Consider the following 27416-nt stretch of genomic DNA (forward strand, 5'->3'; position numbering starts at 1 on the left):
TTTTCATTTTCTTCATATGATATGTTACATGTATGCATGATTTACAAGACTCAGGGGGAGATCACCTTGATATAAATCATCAATGTGCATTTGCTGTGAAAAGCAAAATCCTCAAGATATGCACATCTTCAGGGGGAGTCTCTCTGAATCTTGATTTCAAATTCCTCAAATGAGTATTTACACTTCATATTTTTGATCCCTGTTGAAGACTTAACCTAATTGTCATCAACTACCAAAAAGGGGGGGATTGTAAGTGCATCTAGTGCCCCTTAGTGATTTTAGTGGTTTGAAGACTTATAGGTTAAGTATCTAATGTGTTTGTGAGTGTACACAGGATCTATAAGTCATTGAGAAGTTTGAGATATTTGAAGAATATCGACCCCTAAAAATGTATGTCTTCAGTTGAAGAAATTGGTCTGAAGCTGAAGAAATGAATCGCGAGGAATCTGCGATGAAACTGATATTCCTCATGAAGATACTGATATTGAGAAGTCTGGTGTGTCCTGAAGAAAATCACTCCGAAGAATTTGAAGCATGAAGATTTACACTTTCTGTTTTATTTTCTTCGCATTTGAGTAATAGGAACACCGTATTGTTAAAGGGGGTCGAAGTTACATTATGGAATTAATTTCCTCATGATGCTCAACCCAAGCCTAATCCTACCAAAAGCCTCGAGTGAGGAATGCGACCGTTTCGATAGCCACGCCAAGTCATTGGTCTTATCCACTCCAACGGTCATATTATTTAAGGGCATTAGTGTCAAATCATGCCGGGATGCTCCCAGGCTATAAATAGCCACCCCCCACAACCACTAGCTGGTTGGCTGCTCCGTTAGAAACTGACACTTGTCATAAGAGCAACCCAATTCCTCGGAGCCTTCGAGAGTAATTCATGAGTGAGGAAATACCCCATACACCGAAACCACAAACCAAACCTAGTGATTGAGCATCACTGAAGAAGTTCTTCCTGTGTGGGACTGAAGCCTTTTACCTTTGAGGACTGTGCATCCTCCAGACGGTTAGGCGTCATGGTCTAGAGCACTCCAGTAGTCAATTGTGGATCACCGGGTGACCAAGTTTGTGAGGGTTTGGAAGTCTGCCCTGAAGACTTACCACGAGTGTTGGGCGAGGACTGTGTGTCCTTAGCTCAAGGAGAATACGGTAGGGACTGTGTGTCCTTTGGTTTCAATACCAAGCCGCTCCAAACCAGATGTACGACTGTCATAGCAGTTGGAACTGAGTCATCAACGACTGTCTTCACTGAGAAACGGGTTCTAATTCCTCAGCTCCTTACTTTCCTCGTATTATGTGTTGATGACTTTCACTGTGACTGTTTGAAGAATTTGCCGAAGATTTTCTCTGAATTTCCTCAACCCCAAATTCTTCACGTCAATTAATCCTCATCTGTATTCTACGTGCCTGCTCACAGTGCAATCTGTTTCTACATTCTTCACTCTGAAAAACTGTTGTTGTGAAACTTTGCACTTTTGATCCTTTAGTGTTTCCGCTGTAAGTTAGTCATCAGTGAGGAATTTCCTCAAAAGGAATTTTCTCACTGATGAAATTCTAAAAATCTCCTATTCACCCCCCTCTAGTCGATATAACGCACTTTCACAAGTCTCTTTACTTGTTACATAATACAAGATCTCGTGACTAACTCCTTAGTCACATTGCTTGCAAGCTTCTTGTGATGTTGTATTATCCAGTGGGCCCCGAGATACCTCTCCGTCATACGGAGTGACAAATCCCAGTCTTGATCCATGCCAACTCAAGAAACACCCTTAGAGATACCTACAGAGCATCCTTATAGTCACTTAGTTACGTTGCGACATTTCACACACACAAGGTAATCCTCCGGTGTCAATGAGTTGCATGATCTGATGGTCATATGAACACATACTTGCCATGAAGAAAACAATAGCAATAAAGTGACACGATCATAAGCTACGTTCATAGTTTGGGTCATTTCCATCACATCATTCTCCTAATGATGTGATCCTGTTATCAAATGACAACCCATGTCTATGGGTAGGAAACTTTAGCCATCTTTCATCAACGAGCTAGTCTAGTATAGTCTCACTAGGGACACGGTATTGTCAATGCATCCGCACATGTATTTGAGTTTCCAATAAATAAAATTATAGCATGTATAATAAACGATTATCATGAACAAGGAAATATGATAATAAGTAATTTATTATTGCCTCTAGGGAAAATTTCCAACAATCAAGGACAAGGAAGTTATTCAGATAGTAGATATAACTTGTAGCACCTCAAATGAAAACAAGACTAACACGATCAGTGTCCGGCATCACTTTCCAACAATAAGGCCCCCCAACACGCAGATAGAGATGTTTAGCAAATACAATGCATTGTCCCGTCAACAATAGAAGCCTAGAGGAACATGGTTAGTGACAAATGCATTGTCCCGAAGCCATGTACAAAGGTGTACAATCAATATTATGACTATGTGTAAGGAGATAGGGGGTCATGGAAGTCTTGGACCTCTCACATAGACCAGTAATGGAAGGCTGTAGAATCCGAATTATGTCTAGAGGGGGATGATTAGACTACTTTACCAAACAAAAACTAATCCTTTTCCCAATTTAATTGTTGGAAAATTTTAGTGATTTTATCAAGTCTAGCAAATCCTACCCATGAAAATCTAAGAGTCTAGCAGCGGAAAGTGAAGATGTGCAAGTGTAAGTAGAGGGAAGGGATAGGAAGGTCAAATTCAATTGGGACTCAAAGATTTTTCCCGTGGTTCTGATAGGTGGTGCTATCGTATGTCCACATTGATGGAAACTTCAACCCATGAAGGGCAGCGGTTGCGCGAGTCCATGGATGTCTCCACCCATGAAAGGTCCGCGAAGTAACAACCTCGTCTATTCCAACATGGCTTACATACACGAAGCACTAGACTCAATCGACGTAGATATTCACAAAGTAGGCGATATCCTTTCCCTTACAAACTTATTGGTTCAACTCCATAGGAAGTGGACGCTCCCAAGCCACACCTGACCAATCTAGGAGACACCACTATCCGAAAGGTAATAGATGTAGTATGGATGGTAAACTCCTTGCTTTTATGCTTCAAAAGTTATCTCCTCAACACTCAATCACTCTTTCGTTGAATTTGTCTAGGTAGAATAGATTGATTGTGTCGAAAGCAACTTGGGCAGGCTAGAAATCAAGATTCATATGGTTGGAGTGTAAGATCTTGATCTCAACACATGACTAGATTGTTCTCCCTCAGAAAATGCATGGTCGAAGTGTTTTCTTGTTCTCGGTGCTCTCTCTTAGAACTAGAAGGAGTTGGATGGGTATATATATAGTCATCTCCAAAAATTCAACCGTTACAACATTATGGCCCATCTCGGTGGAACCGAGGTAAAATCTCGGTTCCAGCGACTAGTGCAAAATATCCTAATTTTTGTGCTTTCAGTGAGACCAATACAAAGCATCTTGGTGAGACTCATTCGGTTAGCCTAGGAACTTTCACTAACTCAGTGGCACTGAACTAAAAAACTCATAAATTACAATTTTTGTTAATTAGATACGAGTGAGTTGGTCATTGTTTTTGGTTGTACCAAGATGGGACTTGGTTACACCGACTTGGTAGGGATTGGATTTGGTTGTGTCTAAGGGAAAACTCGGTATGGACGATTGTGTAAAGTTGGTGGCACCAAATTCGACTATTTGGAATTTGATAGAATATATTGTGGGAGAATTCTTGAGGGTTTTTGGTGGCAAATCTCTAAGCAGTTGACCAACGAGATCATCATAGATACCTCATCCCCTTTTAATAATATAGGATTTCCTATGTACTCAATTGTAATTTCTCACATAAATGCAAAAAGGTAGAGTCTTGAAGCTTTTGCTAATTAATGTTCCAAGCATCTAGGGAATCTCCTTCACAATCCTAGCCAATCCATTTATAGAACTTTTCCTGAAATATACTTGGTAGATGCATTAGTCCAATGAAGTATGCGTTGTTATTAATTACCAAAACTACATAGGGAGAAGTTGTGCTTTCAAAGCCGTTGATCCAGTTCTATGCATAGGCTTTACTTATACCTCTATGGGATGCCAAACTCTATCTTGATCAAGCAAGCGATCAGAGGTCATGCCACCTCTAAACAAATTAATTTTTTCCTCCTGGTATTTAATTGAAATTTTTCTTGCTTTTGGCAATGAACTTCTGGTATAATTGTTAGTCACAACATAGATCCCGACTAGGAAAATGCTTATATTTTTCCAACATTTGAGAAATTCAAGTTTCTGTCTTGCAATTATTTACAGTAGGTCGTAAGTCATGGGGATTTGACAAATTGCAGATACCATAAAATTGAGCAAACATTATAACGGTTGAACAGTAATAGTTACTATAAAATTGTTCTGTCGCAAAATTGTTAAGATAATCTTTAATGGCATGTATATATGGTATTCATCAGTTGGAGGTCGAGCGCGACAGTGTGCGGTAAAGAGCCACTTGAGGCATGGAAGCTAAGCCCAATGACGCTCTCTACTCAAGCCCAATCGCTCATCGAGCTCATCCCTCGACTAGGTTAACTTCCAAGATTCTATTCAATAATACTCTTCGTCGTGGCATAATTTTCTGACGTTATCTCCTATTAATATACATTAAAACTGAGCACTTTTCCAACCCTCTCGCCGCATCAGCGCTCCAAGCTGTCTGATCGTTAGTTTCAAGATTCTTGGAGATTGTATAAGCTCTGAATCGCTCCTAATCCAGTTATGTTCGCTAATAATGATCTCTAACCATCTTGGGCCACTGCTCTAGTTGCTTTTTTGGGCACAATGGGTAAGTTGGGCATAATGGTCCTTTAGCAACCTCCTTACAAACCTGCATAGAGCAAATTGATGCTTTGCAGACAAAAGAGTGTACGAGACAAGGACGCGTAAAAAAGATTACTAGAGAAGGAGGCACAATGATGTGGGTCTTCTAGGTACACTACTGCCACCTCCGTGGATATCCTCTCCGGTGGAGAAGACAAGTGGGCGAGTAGGGGCCTACCCCCTCCCTTATTGATCTAGAAAAGATTGAGTATTCCATAGATAATTAGCGGTATGATTAAGGTACTGAAGTACTATGCCCCCTAATTCAATCTGATTTGTAAAGACTGGGGGAAAGGGCCAATGTAAAAGCCCACGAGCAATCATTTACAAGCCCATGACAAGGCCATATTTATTAACTCGCCACTATTAAAATTCTCCTAGGCACTGGGAATTATGTCCCATGATTAGCGTTGCATTGTTTTCGTCGTGCGCCTCTCCGCCGCCTGCCTCTACTCTCCCTTCTCATGATCCGATTTGTACGGCAACACAAGCTGATTCACTTGCGAATTATTCATGTCGCATCCAATGATCTACCCAAGGCTAATCCAACACACTCTATACTAATGTTTCTCTCAATTCTATCGGAAGCACAGAGCATTCATGAGAAACCATACAATACAATACAATCAAACAAACAACAAGTGTTGTGCACAGTGTTAGTGCCATTGGGTTGTGAGATCATGTGGGTAACCCCCTGGGTTATCAGCTATAGTAACCTAGGTGATCAAGCTACAATGATCACCAGGTTAAGCTAATGTTTTTGCTAATCAATCTTTGATCAAAAATGCAATCATATCTCATTTCAAATTCCTTTTGAAAATCAAGACTCGTTAAATAAGTGGTTTAAATAGTTTTGCAAACTTGAAAACTAAAATCATGGATGGGTTGCAAATATTCCCTAAGAATTTCTAAAAGTGTAAACCAACTTTTTATCAGGTATTTTAGTGAATCTAAAACAATTTAAGCGAGTCCACAACATTTATTTAAATGCATTTGGAATTACATAAATTCCTAAAATTTTCAGAATGCCGCCAAACCTTTTGTTGCTCTACCATTTATTGCAATACTAATATTTCGCCAAGTGGCAATTTTTTACAAATGTTATTTTGGCTTTGAAGTTATTTCAAATTAGAGCCTTTTATAAAATCAGAAGGTTTTATAAAAGAAAAATCCCCCCTCACCATTTTCTCCCTCAGCCTTATCCCATTAGCTCCACCAGCCGGCCCACTTGTGCCCCCCATCCCTAACATCGCTACTCGAGGCAGGGGGATTTGTCTCAAAAAAGGCGGCAGGGGGATCGTGGCGGACATCGGCCGGCCTTCGCCGCACCAAATTGTCGTGGTGGCCATCCCTCTGTCACCCTCCTTTAAAAACACCGACGATGCCCACAGCCCTAACCCCAACCACTTCCTCCTCACGCCATCGTCCCCTTCCCTACGAGCTCGAGCTCGACTCGCCCACAAAGCCGCCCTGACTCCGACACCACGGACGCTGGCGTCGTCTCCGCCCTCCCCCTCGTTACTCCCCTCGAGCCTCGCCGGCCCCGCCTCCCAACACCACTTGTGAGGCTCCGGCCTCCTTACCGCCCTCTCCCCGCTGCTCCACCCTATTTGTTCCTCCCCTTGGCCGCTAACGACCACAATCGCTTTTCCGTGCCCATGCTAGTGTAACATCCAAGATGCGAATCTTTCCTTATTTCGGGGCGGGGCCTCAAAAGGGGAAAGGGGCACATCTAAGCGTTTCACAAGAACGGCAAACATTGCAACATGTACAAGAGGGATGGTAAATAAGATTTGGCTTACATTCGCCACAAATTGAGTTACTAGGTCCACACAACATTTATTCAAATCATTCAGAAGGCAGGGTCCGATTACGGACAAGATAAACAGCAAAAGCAATGTTACCGCCTCACTAGGCCCAGGATCACGACCAAGGACCTCTAGTCATCTGGGTATGTCACGTACATACGACCACTGACCTCGTCAACCTCCCACTTCAGCTGTGTAGCGTCGAAAGCATATGGATCTACTTCACCTATACCCGTGGGATGGTTGTAGTAATCTGTGAGACACAAGGACTCGGCAATCTCATGAGGGTGAAAGCCAGTCTAACTAAGTTATTCAGAAATGATGGTGTATGTGCTTGAGTTTGCAACAACACAAAGCATTAATGGTGGCTGACATACGATAACATGAAGTAGTTTAAGTGGCATACACTTGACGGTCGTCAACTACGAATAATCACTAAGTGACCCTGAACACCTACTTACGTCAGTCATAACCCCACCATGTTCTCCATCAGAGAAGGAACTCCGAAGGAAATAATCACGGTTATGCACACAGTTGGCAGGTTTTAATTAAGTTACTTCAAGTTATCTAGAACCGGATGTTAACAAAGTTTCCATGGTTGTCACATAACCGCGGGCACGTCTTTCCGAAAGATTTAACCCTGCAGGAGTGTTGTAACTAATCCATTACAAATTACGACAGGCCGCATAGTAATCCTTGAACACGAATCTCGTGATCTCGTCTGATTCCTTAGTGGAAAACCTCAACTTCGAGATAACCCAAACTATCACCGGAATCCCAATGCACAAGATATTTCATAAAAGGTAACACTATTCCAGCAAGGCTTCCCAGCGTGCCGACAAACCCGATAGGAGCCGCGTATCTCGTTCTCAGGGCATGATTGGATGGGCAACACGTTGGGTTGGCTGAAACCCCGGGTGACCAGGGGGCGTCGCACATCGCCCGGTTTGGACCAACACTCATGAGGAGCACATGCCTAGGTTGCTGATTAATTTCCTCAGGGTAGCCATTCCCTATGCTTTTTATTAAGTTGTTAGCAAATATAGTACCAAAGTTGGGCCTTTCCGGAAAATCTTTACACTAAAACAAATTATCAAGGGGGTCCCCATAACAACCACGAACATGTTAGGAGCGCTCAATTATGGAATGGAACACTGGTAGCCGAAAGTAGGGCTGCAAAAGCGGAACAAATCACTGGGCATAAGGCGAGGCCTTCTGCCTTTTACCAAGTATACATGTGCATTAATTAAATAGCATTAAAATAATATGATAATCAAATTTCCCATGTTATCGCATGGACCAGCTTGCACCTGCAACTAGAAATTCTATTAAGTGGTTGAGAAAGCACTAATTAAGCCAATCAATGTTTGCTAGGAGGTGAAGGGTTAGAGGTTTCATGGGAATGTTTGGAGGCTTAATTATTAGGTGGTAGACAACGGTAAACAACGATGGAAATGATTCAGACTGGAGCTGTTCTTGATCTTCCTGAACGTACTCAAGGAAATCATCGAACTAGTTCTGCGCACCTGTTGCTACCAAAAAAATCCAATCAACACTAGCAAGTGACAATACTACAAGCAATATGATGCATGTGTGGCATGAAAGGAAGCATGGGATTGATATACTAGTCATATTTCATGCATTACTTGAGTTATTAACATTATGGACATAACCTCCAGTTAACTTATTTATACATGCATGATCATGGAATAAATGAATGCACCACAAGAAAACGGTGCAACAACATATAAAGAACGTCGCGAACCGAGTTACGAAGCTCCCGAAAACTAGAAAATCAGATACGAAAGCCTACGGAGACAAAACAGGAATATTCCAGATGCTATGGGCATCCACTTGGAATTCCAAGGTTGCCACTGGACTAAGAACAAAAATTCCATGTGGAATAGAGCTAAATATCATGCAAATCCATCAAGCACAACTTACACAACGACCAAAACAAAATAGCACACAATATGTCCACTAACAGCACCTTACCACTTTACTCATAGAAATTAAAGTAGCTACAGCCATTCAACTATTTCAACCAAGGCATGAAATCAAATCTATCAAAAAGTAATACAACACCCAACCAATAGCAAATTCACTAGGATCAAGAGTCAGTGGCTACCAAGCTCGAAACATGGAAAAAATAATAACAGATCATGACTTAGTGAAAATCACCGATTTTCACTGTAGATTATAACCTGAAGCATTTTGACAGCAACAAAATAGTATTCTACAGCCAACCTCATGGCATGAAATTCACAGAGTGATAGAGGATCCCAAATTTTACGTATCACTAGTTAGTAGCTTGGGCTAAATCCACACAGGAAACTTACTAGCATCAAAGTAACAGGGCAAGAAAATAATCATAGAACCTCAGACTTTGTCAAAATCAGGGATATTGACTAGATGCAATTTCCAGCAAAATAACAACTTTCACAATGAATAAAACTATGATGCAAGGTCCTATTGACAAACTTGTGGCACCAAGTTGTAGAGGAGTTCAATCACTACAATTCTTGTCATTGGTGCAAACCACAAGGATCAACACATCCATGGGAACTATCAACACAAGAGGGGAATAAAATTAATAACTCCAACACTAAAATTCTAAAATGTGAATCTGCAACGATTCCTTAGCTTTTTAACAGCAAAGTATCCACTCATCTACAAGACTATCATGGCAAAAAAAGTACCAGGGCCTAGTACCCACAAAATTCTAGCACTTTCTTGTTGACACAAACTGCAAAGCATGCACAGAATGAATACTACAAAAATGACAAAATGCCACTTCATCACAAAATTAAAGTTTTGCAAACTTCCTCAAAAGTGACATGCAATGCCATCATTGGATTCCTTGCATTTTTCTACCCCAAAATCATGTATCACACTTATATCTACGCATGAATAAAATTACCAGAAAACAAAACTGAAAATACCCTACCAATCCTATTTTACTTAAGTGTAAAATCAGAGCCCAAAACAGAATATGCCAGATCTGGCAATTTCCAATTCTGGACATATTCCAAAATTGGAAATATATACAACATCGAAATAATATCACAAATAAAAAACAATTTAGCAGGGGGGAGGTCCCACTGGCATAGAGCTAGGGCTCCAAGTGCATTACATGTGGGCCACACGGCCCACTGTTCGTAGTTGCCACAGTGCAAAAATAGGGGAAATAAACCAGCTAGACGGGGGGATCTAACCCGGGTCTACGGGTGGTGCCGTGGCTAACCTGAGGGTCCAGCCCCTCTAGTATTGTCTGCACAGCTGCGGCTACAGCTACCGACGCAACGCAAAAAAGGGGGAGTTAATATGCTCCCATGTCGATTCGAACCCGCGCCTCCCCGGAGCAAGCACAAGGCCACGACCACTCTACTACTGTGTTGCGTGCCGGTGTCGATTCGAACCCGCGCCTTCCCGGAGCAAGCACAAGGACACGACCTTCTCGGTATACATGCTCGTCTAAGAATCTATACTATTAAAGGGGGATCTGTCGTCCTGATGGTTCGACCTCCAGCGATCCCCCCTCGTACCGCTAGCCTTTCCACCGTTTCACCGATTTTTTTGAATCCCTCCATGAACCAGGCGATAAACCAGCCGATTAGTTCTAGAACTTCCCCTCCCATTCGTACGTGCGAGTTTCACGCGGCATAAAAAAGAACTCCTATCCACACCTCCATGGACGACAGGGAAAAGGAACGAGAAAAATACCCAAGTACCCACGTCTCACCCCCATCCCTGAATCCATCGCTCCCGATCCCGCGTCTCCCCCAATGGAATCGCCGCCGCCGACCTCTTCCTTCGCCGCCGCTTCGACCGGAACGCTCGCTCCGCGTCAAACCGCCGCCGCCGCCGAGCGCCCGGCGTGCTTCATGGCGACCTCCCGCCGGTCGGGGAGCTTCGCAAGGTACACGGACCCGAAACTGCCGCTCCCGATCTTGGCCTCCTCCACCAACCCGTTGGTCAACCACGAGAGATCCTTGAGCGTGAACTCCTCGCACCCGAGCGGTCGCGCAAACTGCAACCCCGAGCGCTCCGGCGGCGGCATGACCATGTTCTCGACGTCGCGGGCGTCGCGGCAGAGCCGCCTAGACGACGACCCCCCAAGCCGGATGCTGTCGTGCGCCTTCTTGTGCGGTAGAACGTCAGCCCTGCCACGATGATCACCACGACGCCGGCGCTGGCCACGCCGAGCGCCATCGCTAGCACCTTCTTCTTCTTCTTCCCATCACCACCGTCGTCACCGAGCTGGGCCGTATTCCCATTGCTGACGACGATCCTGGACGCGTTCAGTGCCTGACTGCACGGGCTACACACTACGAGTTCTTCGCCGGCCAATCCGCCGCCGGTGCCGCAGAGCATCCCCGAGTCGGGTAGGAATAGGATGTTGCAGGAGCAGTTACTCTTAGGGGTGCAGGCTCCCGGCATGGTGTCGTTGTAGACGAGGTGCCTCCCGTCGAAGCGGTAGTCGTTCCCCCACCAGACGACGGAGTAGTTGATGGTCATGACGGCGCACACCGTATCGCCATTGGCCTCAATGGAGACGAAGGTGGTGTGCTTGTACTCCTCCGGCACCTCCACGCCACAGCACCTCACCGTACCGTTCCCGACGAATATGCACGTGGTATTGCGGCCGAGTGCCATAGCCATCATGTCGGCGGGCAGCTGGTTGACACGGACCGTCGGGTTCCCGTCGCCCTGTTGGGGAACGTCGCATGGGAAACAAAAAATTTCCTACGCACACGAAGACCTATCACGGTGATGTCCATCTACGAGAGGGGATTTCCGATCTACGTACCCTTGTAGATCGCACAGCAGAAGTGTTAAGAAACGCGGTTGATGTAGTGGAACGTCCTCACGTCCCTCGATCCGCCCCCGCGAACCGTCCCGTGATCCGTCCCATGATCTAGTGCTGAACGGACAGCACCTCCGCGTTCAGCACACGTACAGCTCGACAATGATCTCGGCCTTCTTGATCCAGCAAGAGAGACAGAGAGGTAGAAGAGTTCCCTGGCAGCGTGACGGCGCTCCGGAGGTTGGTGATGATCTAATCTCGGCAGAGCTCCGCCCGAGCTCCGTAGAAACGCGATCTAGAGGAAAAACCGTGGAGGTATGTGGTCGGGCTGCCGTGGCAAAAGCTGTCTCAAATCAGCCCTAAAACCTCCGTATATATAGGGGGAAGAGGGGGGGCCTTGCCTTGGGGCTCAAGGAGCCCCAAGGGGGTCGTCCGAGCCAAGGGGGGCAACCCTCCCCTTACAAAATGAGTCCAACTAGGTTTGGAAGGAGGAGGCCTTCCCCCTTTTCCCACCTCCTCTTTTTTCTTTATTTTTCTCTTTGATTTTCTTCCTATGGAGCATAGGGCCTTCTTGGGCTGTCCAACCAGCCCACTAAGGGCTGGTGTGCCACCCCCAAGGCCTATGGTCTTCCCCGGGGTGGGTTGCCCCCCCCCCCGGTGAACTCCCGGAACCCATTCGTCATTCCCGGTACATTCCCGGTATCTCCGAAAACCTTCCGGTAATCAAATGAGGTCATCCTATATATCAATCTTCGTTTCCGGACCATTCCGGAAACCCTCGTGACGTCTGTGATCTCATCCGGGACTCTGAACAACATTCGGTAACCAACCATATAACTCAAATACGCATAAGACAACGTCGAACCTTAAGTGTGCAGACCCTGCGGGTTCGAGAACTATGTAGACATGACCCGAGAGACTCCTCGGTCAATATCCAATAGCGGGACCTGGATGCCCATATTGGATCCTACATATTCTATGAAGATCTTATCGTTTGAACCTCAGTGCCAAGGATTCATATAATCCCGTATGTCATTCCCTTTGTCCTTCGGTATGTTACTTGCCCGAGATTCGATCGTCAGTATCCGTATACCTATTTCAATCTCGTTTACCGGCAAGTCTCTTTAGTCGTTCCGTAATACAAGATCCCGCAACTTACACTAAGTCACATTGCTTGCAAGGCTTGTGTGTGATGTTGTATTACCGAGTGGGCCCCGAGATACCTCTCCGTCACATGGAGTGACAAATCCCAGCCTCGATCCATACTAACTCAACGAACACCTTCGGAGATACCTGTAGAGCATCTTTATAGTCACCCAGTTACGTTGCGACGTTTGATACACATAAAGCATTCCTCCGGTGTTAGTGAGTTATATGATCTCATGGTCATAGGAACAAATACTTGACACGTAGAAAACAGTAGCAACAAAATGACACGATCAACATGCTACGTCTATTAGTTTGGGTCTAGTCCATCACATGATTCTCCAAATGATGTGATCCCGTTATCAAGTAACAACACTTGCCTATGGCCGGGAAACCTTGGCCATCTTTGATCAACGAGCTAGTCAACTAGAGGCTTACTAGGGACAGTGTTTTGTCTATGTATCCACACAAGTATTGTGTTTCCAATCAATACAATTATAGCATGGATAATAAACGATTATCATGAACAAAGAAATATAATAATAACTAATTTAGTATTGTGTCTCCCACTTGCACTAGAGTCAATAATCTAGTTCACATCACCATGTGATTCCATCGAATCGAACACCCATATAGTTATGGGGTCTGATCACGTCTTGCTCATGAGAGAGGTTTTAGTCAACGGTTCTGAAATTTTCAGATCCGTGTGTTCTTTACAAATCTTTATGTCATCTTATAGATGCTGCTACTATGTGCTATTCGGAAATACTCCAAATATCTACTCTACTATACGAATCTGTTTCACTACTCATAGTTATTATCATTAGTGTCAAAGCTTACATCGACGTAACCCTTTACGATGAACTCTTTAACCACCTACATAATCGAGAAAAATTCCATAGTCCATCAGTTACTAAGGATAAATTTTGACCGCTGCTAGTGATTCAATCATGGATCACTCTTTGTACCTCTCAACAGACTTGCTGCAAGGCACACATCAGGTGCGGTACTCAGCATGGCATACTTTAGAGTCTACGGCTAAGGCATAGAAGACGACCTTCGTCTATTCTCTTTATTCTGCCGTGGTCGGGTTTTGAGTCTTACTCAAATTCACACCTTACAACGCAACCAAGAACTCCTTCTTTGCTGATCTATTTTGAACTTCTTCAAAACTTGTCAAGGCATGCATCTTGTTGAAACTTCCATTAAGCGCTTTCGATCTATCTCCATAGATCTTTGATGCTCAACGTTCAAGTAGCGCAATCCAGGTACTCCTTTGAAAACTCCTTTCAAACAACCTTGTATGCTTTACAGAAATTCTACATTACTTCTGATCCACAATATGTCAACCACATATACTCATCAGAAATTCTATAGTGCTCCCACTCACTTCTTTGGAAATACAAGTTTCTCATAAACCTTGTACAAACCCAAAATCTTTGATCATCTCATCAAAGTGTATATTCCAACTCCGAGATGCTTGCACCAGTCCATTGAAGGATCGCTGGAGCTTGCATACTTGCTAGTATCTTTAGGATCGACAAAACCTCCTGGTTGTATCACATACAATGTTTTCTCAAGGAAACCATCAAGGAAACAATGTTTTGACATCCGATGTGCAATATTTCATAAATAATGCAGCAACTACTAACATAATTCTAACAGACTTTTAGCATCGCTACGAGTGAGAAAGTCTCATCATAGTCAACTGTTTGATCTTGTCGGAAACATCTTTGCGACAAGTCGAGCTTTTCTTAATAGTGACTTATCACCATCATCGTCTGTCTTCCTTTTAAAGATCCATCGTTACTCAATAGTCCTATGACCATCAAGTAGTTCTTCCAAAGTCTACACTTTGTTTTCATACATGGATCCTCTCTCGGATTTCATGGCCTCCAGCCATTTGTCGGAATCCGGGCCCACCATTGCTTTCTTCATAACTCGTAGGTTCACTGTTGCTCAACAACATGGCCTCCAAGATAGGGTTACCGTACCACTCTGCAGTAGTACGCGACCTTGTCAACCTACGAGGTTTGTAGTAACTTGATCCGGTGCTCGATGATCACCATCATCAGCTTTCACTTCAATTGTTGTAGGCGCCACAGGAACAACTTCCTGCGCCCTGCTACCCACTGGTCGAAGTGACGGTTCAATAACCTCATCAAGTTCTACCACCCTCTCACTCAATTATTTTGAGAGAAACCTTTCCTCGAGAAAGGATCCGTTTCTAGAAACAAACACTTTGCTTTCGGATCTGAGATAGGAGATGTACCCAACTGTTTTGGATATCCTATGAAGATGCATTTATCCGCTTTGGGTTCGAGCTTATCAGACTGAAACTTTTTCACATAAGTGTTGAATCCCCAAACTTTCAAGAAACGACCGTTTAGATTTCTCTAAACCTTAGTCTATACTGTGTCATCTCAACGGAAATACGTGGTGCCCTATTTAAAGTGAATGCGGTTGTCTCTAATGCTTAACCCATAAACGATAGTGGTAATTCGATAAGAGACATCATAGCATGCACCATACCAAATAGTGTGTGGCTATGATGTTCAGACACATCATCACACTATGATGTTCTAGGTGGCATGAACTGTGAAAAAATTTGCACATTGTCTTAACTGCATACCAAAACTCGTAACTCAGATATTCGTTTCTATGATCATATCGTAGACAGTTTATCCTCTTGTTACGACAAACTTCACTCCGAAACAGAATTGAACTTTTCAATATTTCAGACTTGTGATTCATTAAGCAAATACTCTAGTATCTACTCAAATCGTCATTGAAGCAAGAACATAATGATATCCACTGCGTGCCTCAGCACCCATTGGACTGCATACATCAAAATATATCACTTCCAACAAGTTACTATCTTATTTCATCTCAATGAAAACAAGGCCTTGCTCATGTGGTATGATTTGCATGTCACCAGTGATTGAAAATCAAATGAGTATAAAGATCCATCAACATGGAGCCTCTTTATGCAACTTATACCAACATGACTCAAGCGGAAGTGCCACAAGTAAGTGGTACTATCATCATTACCTCGTATCTTTTGGCACCAATATCATGAACATGTGTAACACTACGATCGAGATTCAATAAACCATTGAAGGTGATTATTCAAGAAAATAGAGTAACCATTATTCTCTTTAAATGAATAATCGTATTGCAATAAACACGATCCAATCATGTTCATGCTTAACGCAAGCACCAAATAACAATTATTTAGGTTTAACACCAATCCCGATGGTAGAGGGAGCGTGCGACGTTTGATCATATCAACCTTGGAAACACTTCCAACACGTATCGTCACCTCGCCTTTAGCTAGTCTCCGTTTATGCCGTAGCTTTCATTTCGTGCTACTAATCACTTAGCAACCGAACCGGTATCCAATACCCTCATGCTACTAGGAGTACTAGTAAAGTACACATCAACATCATGTATATCAAATATACTTCTTTCGAATTTTGCCAGCCTTCTTATCTACCAAGTATCTAGAGTTGCTCCGCCTTAGTGACTGTTCCCCTCATTACAGAAGCACTTAGTCTCGGGTTTGGGTTTAATCTTGGGTCTCTTCATTAGTGCAGCAACTGTTTTGCCGTTTCACGAAGTATCCCTTCTAGCCCTTGCCTTTCTTGAAACTTAGTGGTTTTACAAACCATCAACTATTGATGCTCCTTCTTGATTTCTACATTCACAGTGTCAAACATCGCGAATCGCTCAAGGATCATTGTATCTATCCTTGATATGTTATAGTTCATCACGAAGCTCTCACAGCTTGGTGGCAGTGACTTTGGAGAACCATCACTATCTCATCTAGAAGATTAACTCCCACTTGATTCAAGTGATTGTCGTACTCAGACAATCTGAGCACACGCTCAACGATTGAGCTTTTCTCCTTTACTTTGTGGACAAAGAATCTTGTCGAAGGTCTCGTACCTCTCAACAAGGGCACGAACATGAAATCACAATTTCATCTCTTTAGAACATCACTTATGTTCCGTGACGTTTCAAAACGTCTTCGGTGCCTTGCTTCTAAGCCATTAAGTATTTTGCACTGAACTATCGTGTAGTCATCAGAAACGTGTATGTCGGATGTTCACATCATCCACAGACGACGCTCGAGGTGCAGCACACCGAGTGGTGCATTAAGGACATAAGGCTTCTGCGCAGCAACGAGGACAATCCTCTTCAAAGTTTGCTACTATCAACTTTCAAGTAAATTTTCTCTAGGAACATATAAAACAGTAGAGCTATAGCGCAAGCTACATCGTAATTCGCAAAGACCATTAGACTATGTTCATGACAATTAGTTCAATTAATCATATTACTTAAGAACTCCCACTCAAAAAGTACATCTCTCTAGTCATTTGAGTGGTACATGATCCAAATCCACTATCTCAAGTCCGATCATCACGTGAGTCGAGAATAGTTTCAGTGGTAAGCATCTCTATGCTAATCATATCAACTATACGATTCATGCTCAACCTTTCGGTCTCATGTGTTCCGAGGCCATGTCTGCACATGCTAGGCTCGTCAAGCTTAACCCGAGTGTTCTGCATGTGCAACTGTTTTGCACCCGTTGTATGTGAACGTTGAGTCTATCACACCCGATCATCACGTGGTGTCTCGAAACGAAGAACTGTCGCAATGGTGCATAGTCGGGGAGAACACAATTTCGTCTTGAAATTTTAGTGAGAGATCACCTCATAATGCTACCATCGTTCTAAGCAAGATAAGGTGCAAAAAGGATTAACATCACATGCAATTCATAAGTGACATGATATGGCCATCATCATGTGCTTCTTGATCTCCATCACCAAAGCACCGGCACGATCTTCTTGTCACCGGCGTCACACCATGATCTCCATCATCATGATCTCCATCAACATGTCGCCATCGGGGTTGTCGTGCTACTCATGCTATTTCTACTAAAGCTACGTCCTAGCAATATAGTAAACGCATCTGCAAGCACAAACGTTAGTTTAAAGACAACCCTATGGCTCCTGCCGGTTGCCGTACCATCGACGTGCAAGTCGATATTAACTATTACAACATGATCATTTCATACATCCAATATATCACATCACATCATTGGCCATATCACATCACAAGCATACCCTGCAAAAACAAGTTAGACGTCCTCTAATTTTGTTGTTGCATGCTTTACGTGGTGACCATGGGTATCTAGTAGGATCGCATCTTACTTACGTAAACACCACAATGGAGATATATGAATTGCTATTTAACCTCATCCAAGGACCTCCTCAGTCAATTCCGATTCAACTAAAGTTGGAGAAACTGACACCCGCCAGTCATCTTTGAGCAACGGAGTTACTCGTAGCGATGAAACCAGTCTCTCGTAAGCGTACGAGTAATGTCGGTCCGAGCCGCTTCGATCCAACAATACCGCGGAATCAAGAAAAGACTAAGGAGGGCAGCAAAACGCACATCACCGCCCACAAAAACTTTTGTGTTCTACTCGAGAAGACATCTACGCATGAACCTAGCTCATGATGCCACTGTTGGGGAACGTCGCATGGGAAACAACAATTTTCCTACGCGCACGAAGACCTATCATGGTGATGTCCATCTACGAGAGGGGAATTCTGATCTACGTACCCTTGTAGATCGCACATCAGAAGCGTTAAGAAACGCGGTTGATGTAGTGGAACATCCTCACGTCCCTCGATCCGCCCCCGCGAACCGTCCCACGAACCGTCACGCGATCCGTCCCACGATCTAGTGCTGAACAGACAGCAGCTCCGCGTTCAGCACACGTACAGCTCGACGATGATCTCGGCCTTCTTGATCCAGCAAGAGAGACAGAGAGGTAGAAGAGTTCTCTAGCAGCGTGACAGTGCTCCGGAGGTTGGTGATGATCTAATCTCGGCAGGGCTCCGCCCGAGCTCCGCAGAAACGCGATCTAGAGGAAAAACCGTGGAGGTATGTAGTCGGGCTGCCGTGGCAAAAGCTGTCTCAAATCAGCCCTAAAACCTCCGTATATATAGGGAGAAGAGGGGGGCCTTGCCTTAGGGCTCAAGGAGCCCCAAGGGGGTCGGCCAAGCCAAGGGGGGCAACCCTCCCCTTACAAACCGAGTCCAACTAGGTTTGGAAGGAGGAGGCCTTCCCCCTTTTCCCACCTCCTCTTTTTTCTTTCCTTTTCTCTTTGATTTTCTTCCTATGGTGCATAGGGCCTTCTTGGGCTGTCCCACCAGCCCACTAAGGACTGGTGTGCCACCCCCAAGGCCTATGGGCTTCCCCGGGGTGGGTTGCCCCCCGGTGAACTCCCGGAACCCATTCGTCATTCCCGGTACATTCCCGGTATCTCCGAAAACCTTCAGGTAATCAAATGAGGTCATCCTATATATCAATCTTCATTTCCGGACCATTCCGGAAACCCTCGTGACGTCGGTGATCTCATTCGGGACTCCGAACAACATTCGGTAACCAACCATATAACTCAAATACGCATAAGACAACGTCGAACCTTAAGTGTGCAGACCCTGCGGGTTCGAGAACTATGTAGACATGACCCGAGAGACTCCTCGGTCAATATCCAATAGCGGGACCTGGATGCCCATATTGGATCCTACATATGCTACGAAGATCTTATCGTTTGAACCTCAGTGCCAAGGATTCATATAATCCGGTATGTCATTCCCTTTGTCCTTCGGTATGTTACTTGCCCGAGATTCGATCGTCAGTATCCGTATACCTATTTCAATCTCGTTTACCGGCAAGTCTCTTTACTCGTTCCGTAATACAAGATCCCGCAACTTACACTAAGTCACATTGCTTGCAAGGCTTGTGTGTGATGTTGTATTACCGAGTGGGCCCCGAGATACCTCTCCGTCACACGGAGTGACAAATCCCAGTCTCGATCCATACTAACTCAACGAACACCTTCGGAGATACCTGTAGAGCATCTTTATAGTCACCCAGTTACGTTGCGACGTTTGATACACACAAAGCATTCCTCCGGTGTCAGTGAGTTATATGATCTCATGGTCATAGGAACAAATACTTGCCACGCAGAAAACAGTAGCAACAAAATGACACGATCAACATGCTACGTCTATTAGTTTGGGTCTAGTCCATCACATGATTCTCCAAATGATGTGATCCCGTTATCAAGTAACAACACTTGCCTATGGCCGGGAAACCTTGGCCATTTTTGATCAACGAGCTAGTCAACTAGAGGCTTACTAGGGACAGTGTTTTGTCTATGTATCCACACAAGTATTGTGTTTCCAATCAATACAATTATAGCATGGATAATAAACAATTATCATGAACAAAGAAATATAATAATAACTAATTTATTATTGCCTCTAGGGCATATTTCCAACACGCCCCAGCACACAAGGCCACCCAACTTGTCGACGGCGCAAGCGTGGCGGTGCCCTGCGTCGACCCTCTGGAACGGGACGGCAACCCCGTCGCCCGACGGCTGCAGCATGCCACCACCATAGGAGCTCATGGCGTTGTCGTTGCCCTTGACGATGCCGCAGAGGAAGTACTGGACAAGGGCGATGAGGGAGAAGTCGAGGCCCTTGGGGAGGGAGAGGCCGGTCTACTCCCAGCAGGTTGGGGCGTGGTCGTCGGAGAGGCCGCAGACGTGCGGGCCTCCGGCGGACATGGCGCGGAGCGACGTGACCCAGTAGAAGGACCACCAGCGCATGGCGGTGTGCCCGCCGACGGGCGCCATGAGGCCGTAGTGGAAGTCCCTGCAGGCGGCGATGGCCTTCAAGGGGATGTGTGCGGAGGCGTAGGAGGTGAGGCGGTCGTCGGGCATCGACTTGCACTGGAGCTTGGAGTTGCCGCCGCCATCCTCGTTAACCCTGTCGATGATGAGCGTGCAGACGAGCGTGCTGTTGGTGGTGTTCTCGATGGCAACGGTGGAGAACTGGCGCGGAGACGATGGCGTGGCGGCGCCCGCGGAGACGGCGAGGAGGACGGCGACGAAGAGGAGGAGAAGTGGCGTTGTGTTGATCGCGAGGCCGAGGCGACGCGGCGACATTAGCATTGAGAGGGAGAGGGAGGAGGCGACATGGATGTATGGGTGGAGGGAGCTTGGCTTTGGTAGTTTGGTTTGCTTGGGTTTGATTTCTCGCTTGGTGGCTTGGCTTTCTGAATGAGTTGAGGACACCGCATCCGCGTCGGGTTGGGTTGGGTTGGGTTGGGTTGGTTATACTTTTATATTATTTTTTCATATTCATACTGTATTTTATGTGCTTGTGTGTAAAAAAATATGTGCATGTGTGTGAGAGTTTTCATGTTGTCTTAGAAAGAGCACTTTTCATTTTTCAAAGAGGTTCACTAACATTGGAGCTGTAGTCAACGCATAGAGTCGTGCTATTGAAGTTTAATTATTATTTTTTCCAAGTTATATTCATCCAGTTATTAACCTCTTAAAAACATTTCTTTTCATTTTCTCCTTTACTCCCAGGAACACCGGTTCAAGATCCACGCCAATTTAATAGAAGGAAGTTGCAGGCAACATATTGACATAAACACGTAATCACCTTGCTCTGAGATGGGTTCCGCCTAGACGTGGAAGTCGGAAACCTCAGGTTCATGTCTCGGTCACACTTGCCAGACCCATAGTGGGGGCCAAGGCTAGGTATATTTCTGAATTTGATTGGATTCAATACTACTAGCTTAACATCTGCAGGAATCAGACGACCATAGGCAGGGTGACCAGCTCCATCTCCACTACCTCATCCCGCCGTCACCATTGTTGGCCATGCAACCATGCTAGCTTCCGCCGGATCTGTGATGGACGTGAACTATCTGGAGCAAGGTTACCTCCCTCGCAGACGACGGTGCCTGTGGCCAGGGCTTGTGTGGGTGTGGCCAGGAAGATCCATATGTGTGGAAGGCCAACAACTCAAAGGAACATACTGTCACAGGTGCGTCGATCTTGATGTCTCCTTCATTGTTGTCGTGGTCATTTCCATGCATGTTGTTCACATTCCAGAATTCTCAGTAAGATGTGTGATTCTTTCCTGTTAGGCAGATCTTCATTGCCTTGTCTTAGCATGACCACGATTCATTCGGCGTTATGACTTCCAAGTTGTGTTGTGACATTAATTTCATACATATTGCAATGTCAATAGAGAACAAATGAATTTTTAGATCAAGTGGAGAATGAATGACCTTCATAAGGGCCCCGACGGACAATTATTGTTTTTTTATTAATTCAATTTTCTACTTCCTGGACATAGTGTTGTGAAACATGTTCATGTTAGCTGAAATGCGTGCAAGTTGTGAAGTGACCCCGTCATCTATGAAGAAATAGGTGGATCATTTGTTCCTCTTACAAGCAGGGTCATGTCAGATAATCAGAAGAACATTGATCAAGATATATAAACCAATAGCAGATACACATTTGTGAAAATCAATATTTTCACTTAGTCGGTGCCTTTAGCAGATGGCAGTACGTGTATGCATCAAACCCTACTTGCGTTGAGATGTATTGATTCTCCAGGTAGCTGCGTACCTAGCCAAAGCTAGGTCAAATTGGTGGATTGACTGATTAGCAACACATGCACAAACAAAAACCGATTGGATAGTCACTGTCAGGTAATGTTTGTTGTCTATATTTCCTCATGATGGTTACAAACTATGTTTAAATTTCTTCTACTCGCAGTCATCACAAACTTGCGGCACATGACTAAGTAGAATTAGGATTTCTATAATGTGACATACCTGCTTAGATCTGACATTGAGTGAGATCTCCAGGAAAACAAAAGAGAGGACAAGCTAGCCTGTGATTTCACTATTTTATCCAGATTCATTAGGAAAATTGAAGAAGTACTCAGCTATCATCTAACATAGACATTACAAATTTATTGATAATGGTTTGCTTTTCCATGGTTAGTCGGTGGAGTGGATTCTCAAATCTCCTTCAATTAGTTTTTGGTTGGCCAGCTTGGATAGATATTCTTTCTATTGTTCTTCTTGTTATTTCATATATGTTAACGTGCTATCCTGTATAAAATATTTCATATAGGTGGTCAACGATGAAGACTGTAGAATTATCAAGAACCATGTCAATTGAGTCGCCATGATATTTCCTCTGCTTCAAAATTCTCCCTAAAATGTTAGTTAACATGCCTCTAAATGTTATTTTTCTTATTATGAACTTGACTTAAAGTCTTAATGATCACCCTTTCCAGCATGCAAAACTTGCGATGTGCTGAATCATGCCTTTTTGGGTCCTTCTTTTGGCAATGTGTTTTCAACTCAGATATTTTATGGTTTAGTGCAAGAAAAGACTTAAACGCATTGCTTTGTGGGACGTTGATGTGGACACTTTGCATGTTAAAAGTATTGGGACCAATTTTTTTAATAATGTAAGATAAGGAAGACCATTGATATTCAATGCAAGTAAGTGGATGCATGCATTGCTTAAAATATCATTTTACTAATATCTATATCGTCTATATTGAGGCGTGGCAACGCACGGGCATTCAACTAGTATAAAAGAAAAGGGCCATCGAGGCGCTGTGTGCCGGTTCAACAACGGCAGAAAAGCACGACGTGCATCTGGGCTAACGCGATGCATCCGCGTCTACGGGGCGGTAACGCACAGGCAACAAGCTATAGGGTGGAGCTGCAACCACATGGAGGCGGCTACGCGCGGCGAGGAGCTAGGGCTAGCTCCGGCTAGCCCTACCGGTGAAACTATCCTAGCGGCAGCACTAAACGACGACAACACATGCATGCACATCGAGAGGGTGAAAGGTTGAAGCTGCTCACTACGGATCGGAGGCGGCCTTGCGATGAGAATGATGATGACGATGACGACAACATGGAGGTGATCGGCTACGCACTCGAGCCACCGACGTCGGGGAGGAAGAAGATGACACGTAGCTTGGAACCTTGTCAAAGACGGCAATGAAGCGGTAGGGGACGACGTCCACGACGACCCCGAGAAGGCCCCGCGGCTACTCCTTCACGGTAACGGCAGCGACGAGCTGTCGTCGGTCATGACGATGACGGCAGCAAGCACTCTCTCTACCAGCGGCGGAAGATGGAGGAGCGGAGGAAAACGGGACTGGGGGGATGCGATGGCTTCGGCCATGGCTTTATAGGGCGCGGGGCGGCCTGGTGGCCATCAACTCGGCCATCTGCCGATGTGGCGGTTCCGGATGCTCGACCATACTGCGAGGAGGAATAAAGGATGAGCGCACTGCTACTGCTGGGCTAGCTAAGGGAGGGAAAATAGGGAGGGAGAGGCCTAGGTGGGCTTGGCCACAGCTAGCTTACCTCCCCTCTCACAAATGGACAAAATGAATTCTTTTGGTTTTGTTTTAAAAACTGTTGCTAGTAAAATGTTATCCCCACTGATTTGAAAGAGGTGAGGGAAAGTAAAATACTTTGCACTCCTATAAATGCCCCCTATATGTATAAAACATAGTAGTAGGATTTTAGAGCAAAAACAATAAACACCTATAAATACCACAAGGCATTGGTTTTGCAATAACCACCAAAAGAAAAAAACCACAAAAGACTAAGTGATACGTCCAGTATTCCTAACAGAATATAAGGGGAAGATCCAGCCTTTTTATTTGTCCAAAACAAAAAGTTTTATCACAACTCCCTATAAATGAAGAAGAGGTTTTTTTACCCTTTGAAAGACAAGGTTTTTTAAAAGGAGAAAGGAAGAAGGTGAAGCCACTCACACAAGCAACCACATAGCACAACAAACCAACATAGCACTCACCAAATAAGATGCAACACATAGATGATATGATGATAATGCCATGATGCCATGATGCAACAAGATGAAGGCAAGGCTTAACTCTTTATTTCATACTAAACATGCCAAATTGGAAGGTGCCATACATGGAAAGGTTATAGAAAAGGAAAGGGGTGCACTGGGGCTGTTACAACTCTCCCACACTACAATAGGATCTCCACCCGAGATCTAGGACTCGAAGAACCCTGGAAATTCGGAATGGAGAAGATCCTCGCATTCCCAGGTGGCTTCTTTGTCGCATTGATGTGACCATTGAACTTTGAGAAACTTGATTGACTTGGTGCGGGTCTTGCACTCAGTCTCTTCAAGAATTGCTACTGGATGCTCATGGTAGGAGAGGTCTGGCTGGAGATCAATATCTTGGAGGTCAACTATTCGCTCGGTGGTCTTGAAACACCTCCATAGCTGAGAGACGTGAAACAGATCATGCACATTGGAGAAATTGGATGGAAGCTCTAACTGGTAAGCAAGGTCACCTCTCTTTCCAACAATGTTGAAAGGACCAACAAAGCGAAAAGCAAGCTTTACTTTGATGCCAAAGCATTGAGTGCCCTTCATGGGAGACACTTTGAGATACACAAAATCATCGAGCTGAAAAGTCATATCATGATGCTTGCTATCGTCGTAGCTCTTCTGACAGGACTGATCTGCTTTGAGATTATCCCAAATGACACAACACATATCTTCTGCTTCGGCGATCATGTCATTCCCAAGAATCTGACGCTCACCAGTCTGAAACCAATTGAGCGGGCTACGACACTTCATGCCATATAGAATCTCGAATGGGCCCTTGCCTGAGCTTGCTTGAAAGTAGTTGTTGTATGAGATCGCGGCAAATGGAAGGCAGTCTTCCCACTTCATGCCAAAACAAATCACACAACTCTAAGCATATCTTCAAGGATTTGATTGACTCTCTCCACTTGACCACCAGTCTAAGGATGGAAGGCTATACTGAAATGGACCTTAATGCCCATCGAAGTATGAAAGGAATCCCAGAACTTGGAAGTAAAGAGGCTTCCACGATCTGAATAAATGAGCATTGGAACACCGTGCAAAGAAACTATCCTTTACGTGTACAGCTCTGCTAGCTGAGCTGCCAAGATAGATTCTTTGACTCAGAGGAAATGAGAAACTTTAGTCAATTGTCGATGATGACAAAGATGGCATCGTTGCCTCTCTTGGACTTCGGAAACCCTTTGACAAAATCCATCTCCACATGATAGAATTTCAACTCGGGTATAGGCAAAGGATGGAGGAGGCCTGCTGGATGTTGATGTTCCGCCTTCCCTCTACGACACACATCACACTCGTTCACGAAATGAGCAATTTCACGTTTCATCCGTGTCCACCAGAAGGTCTCCTTCAGATGACAAGGCGGTCCTCGAGGAACAAGATATCTTTGTTATCAACACGGAAGCACTTATAATTTGCAATGCTCTTTGCCAAGCCAATCTTCACATTCTGCACCATTGCATCAAGAAGTTGAGCTTGGCAGACTTGGTCTTGCAAGGTAGGAGAAATCTGGAGGTTTGCAAGAAATCTGTGAGGTACTATTCGAAGGTTGAGCTTCTTGAAAGATTCGCAAAGATCAAGCTGGATTGGCTTTAGAATGAGACTGTTGCAGTAAGCCTTTCTGGTCAAAGCATCCGCAATGACATTTTCTTTGCCTGGAGTATAGCCAATGCTTGGATTATAATCTTGGACCATTTCCACCCAACGAGTTTGACGAAGATTGAGATTTGGCTGAGTGAATATGTATTGAGGCTCTTGTGATTGGTGTAGACTTCAACACGTGTTCCCAACAAGAGGTGTCTCCAAGTCATCAAAGCATGGAACACTGCCGCCAACTCAAGATCATGAGATGGATAGTTTTACTCACTTCGCTTCAACTACATCGATTTATAATCTACCACTTTCTTCTCTTGCATCAGAACTACACCAAGACCTTGGAGCGATGCATCACAGAACACTTGGAACATCTTGGAATCATCAGGAGCAGTCAGAAATGGAGTTGACGATAGCTTGTCCTTGAGTGTATTTAATGCCAATTCACACTCTAGAGACGAGACATATTTCACACTGTTTTGAAGAAGGCTGGACATAGGCTTAGCAATCTTGGATAAGTTCTCAATGAACCTTCTGCAATAGCTTGCAAGCCCGAGAAAGCTAAGAAGTTGCTTCACATTCTGAGGAGGTTCCCACTGAACAATGGCCTGAACCTTTTCAGGGTCAACCTTGATGCCCTTGGCACAGATGATGTGTGAAAGGTACACCACTTCCTTGAGCCAGAATTCACATTTTCATAACTTCGCATATAACTTATGCTCTCTGAGCTTATCAAGCACAAGTCGGAGATGTTTTTCATGCTATTCCTCAGTTTCGCAAAAGATGAGAATGTCATCAAGATACACCAAAAAAATTCATTCTTGAAGGGAGAGAAGATATAATTCATCATCCGAGAGAAAGTCGGAGGAGCATTTGTGAGATCAAGAGACATCACTGTGTACTCATAAGAGCCGAAGCTTTTCCTGAAAGCAGTCTTGGGAATATCTTCTTCGCGAATGCGGATCTGATGATAGCCCATCTGGAGATCAGGCTTAGAGAAAATTTTGGTGCCTTTCAATTGGTCGAACAATTCATTGATGTTGGGAAGTGAATACTAGTTCATGATTGTCTTCTTATTCAATGAACAGTAATCGACACAGTCAGTCCACATCATTCTTCTTAACAAATAGAAAACTACAACCCCAAGGCGACGAACTTGGTCTGATCAGACCCAAGCATTCTTGCTCATCAAGCTGCTTCTTCAACTCTTTCAGCTCTTCGGGACCAAGCATATAAGGACATTTGCAGACTGGTTTTAGTTCCAGGCTCGAGTTCAATCACAAACTCTACTGGACGGTGAGGAGGCATTCGTGGCAATTCTTCTGGAAATATATCTTCATACTCACAGACAACCGGAACTTGAGAAATGGGTGAGATCTCACCCTTCTCATTGAGAGAAAAGAGACATATCG

The 27416-nt window shown here is 44.4% G+C and overlaps 1 pseudogene; it reads right to left on the reverse strand.

Moving 5' to 3' along the window:
• Positions 1-10405: 10405 nt before the first annotated feature.
• LOC123441636 lies at positions 10406-20680 on the reverse strand (annotated as a pseudogene).
• Positions 20681-27416: the final 6736 nt, after the last annotated feature.

Source organism: Hordeum vulgare, chromosome 3H (assembly GCF_904849725.1).
Source record: "Hordeum vulgare subsp. vulgare chromosome 3H, MorexV3_pseudomolecules_assembly, whole genome shotgun sequence".
In the NCBI taxonomy this organism is placed as follows: Eukaryota; Viridiplantae; Streptophyta; class Magnoliopsida; order Poales; family Poaceae; genus Hordeum; species Hordeum vulgare.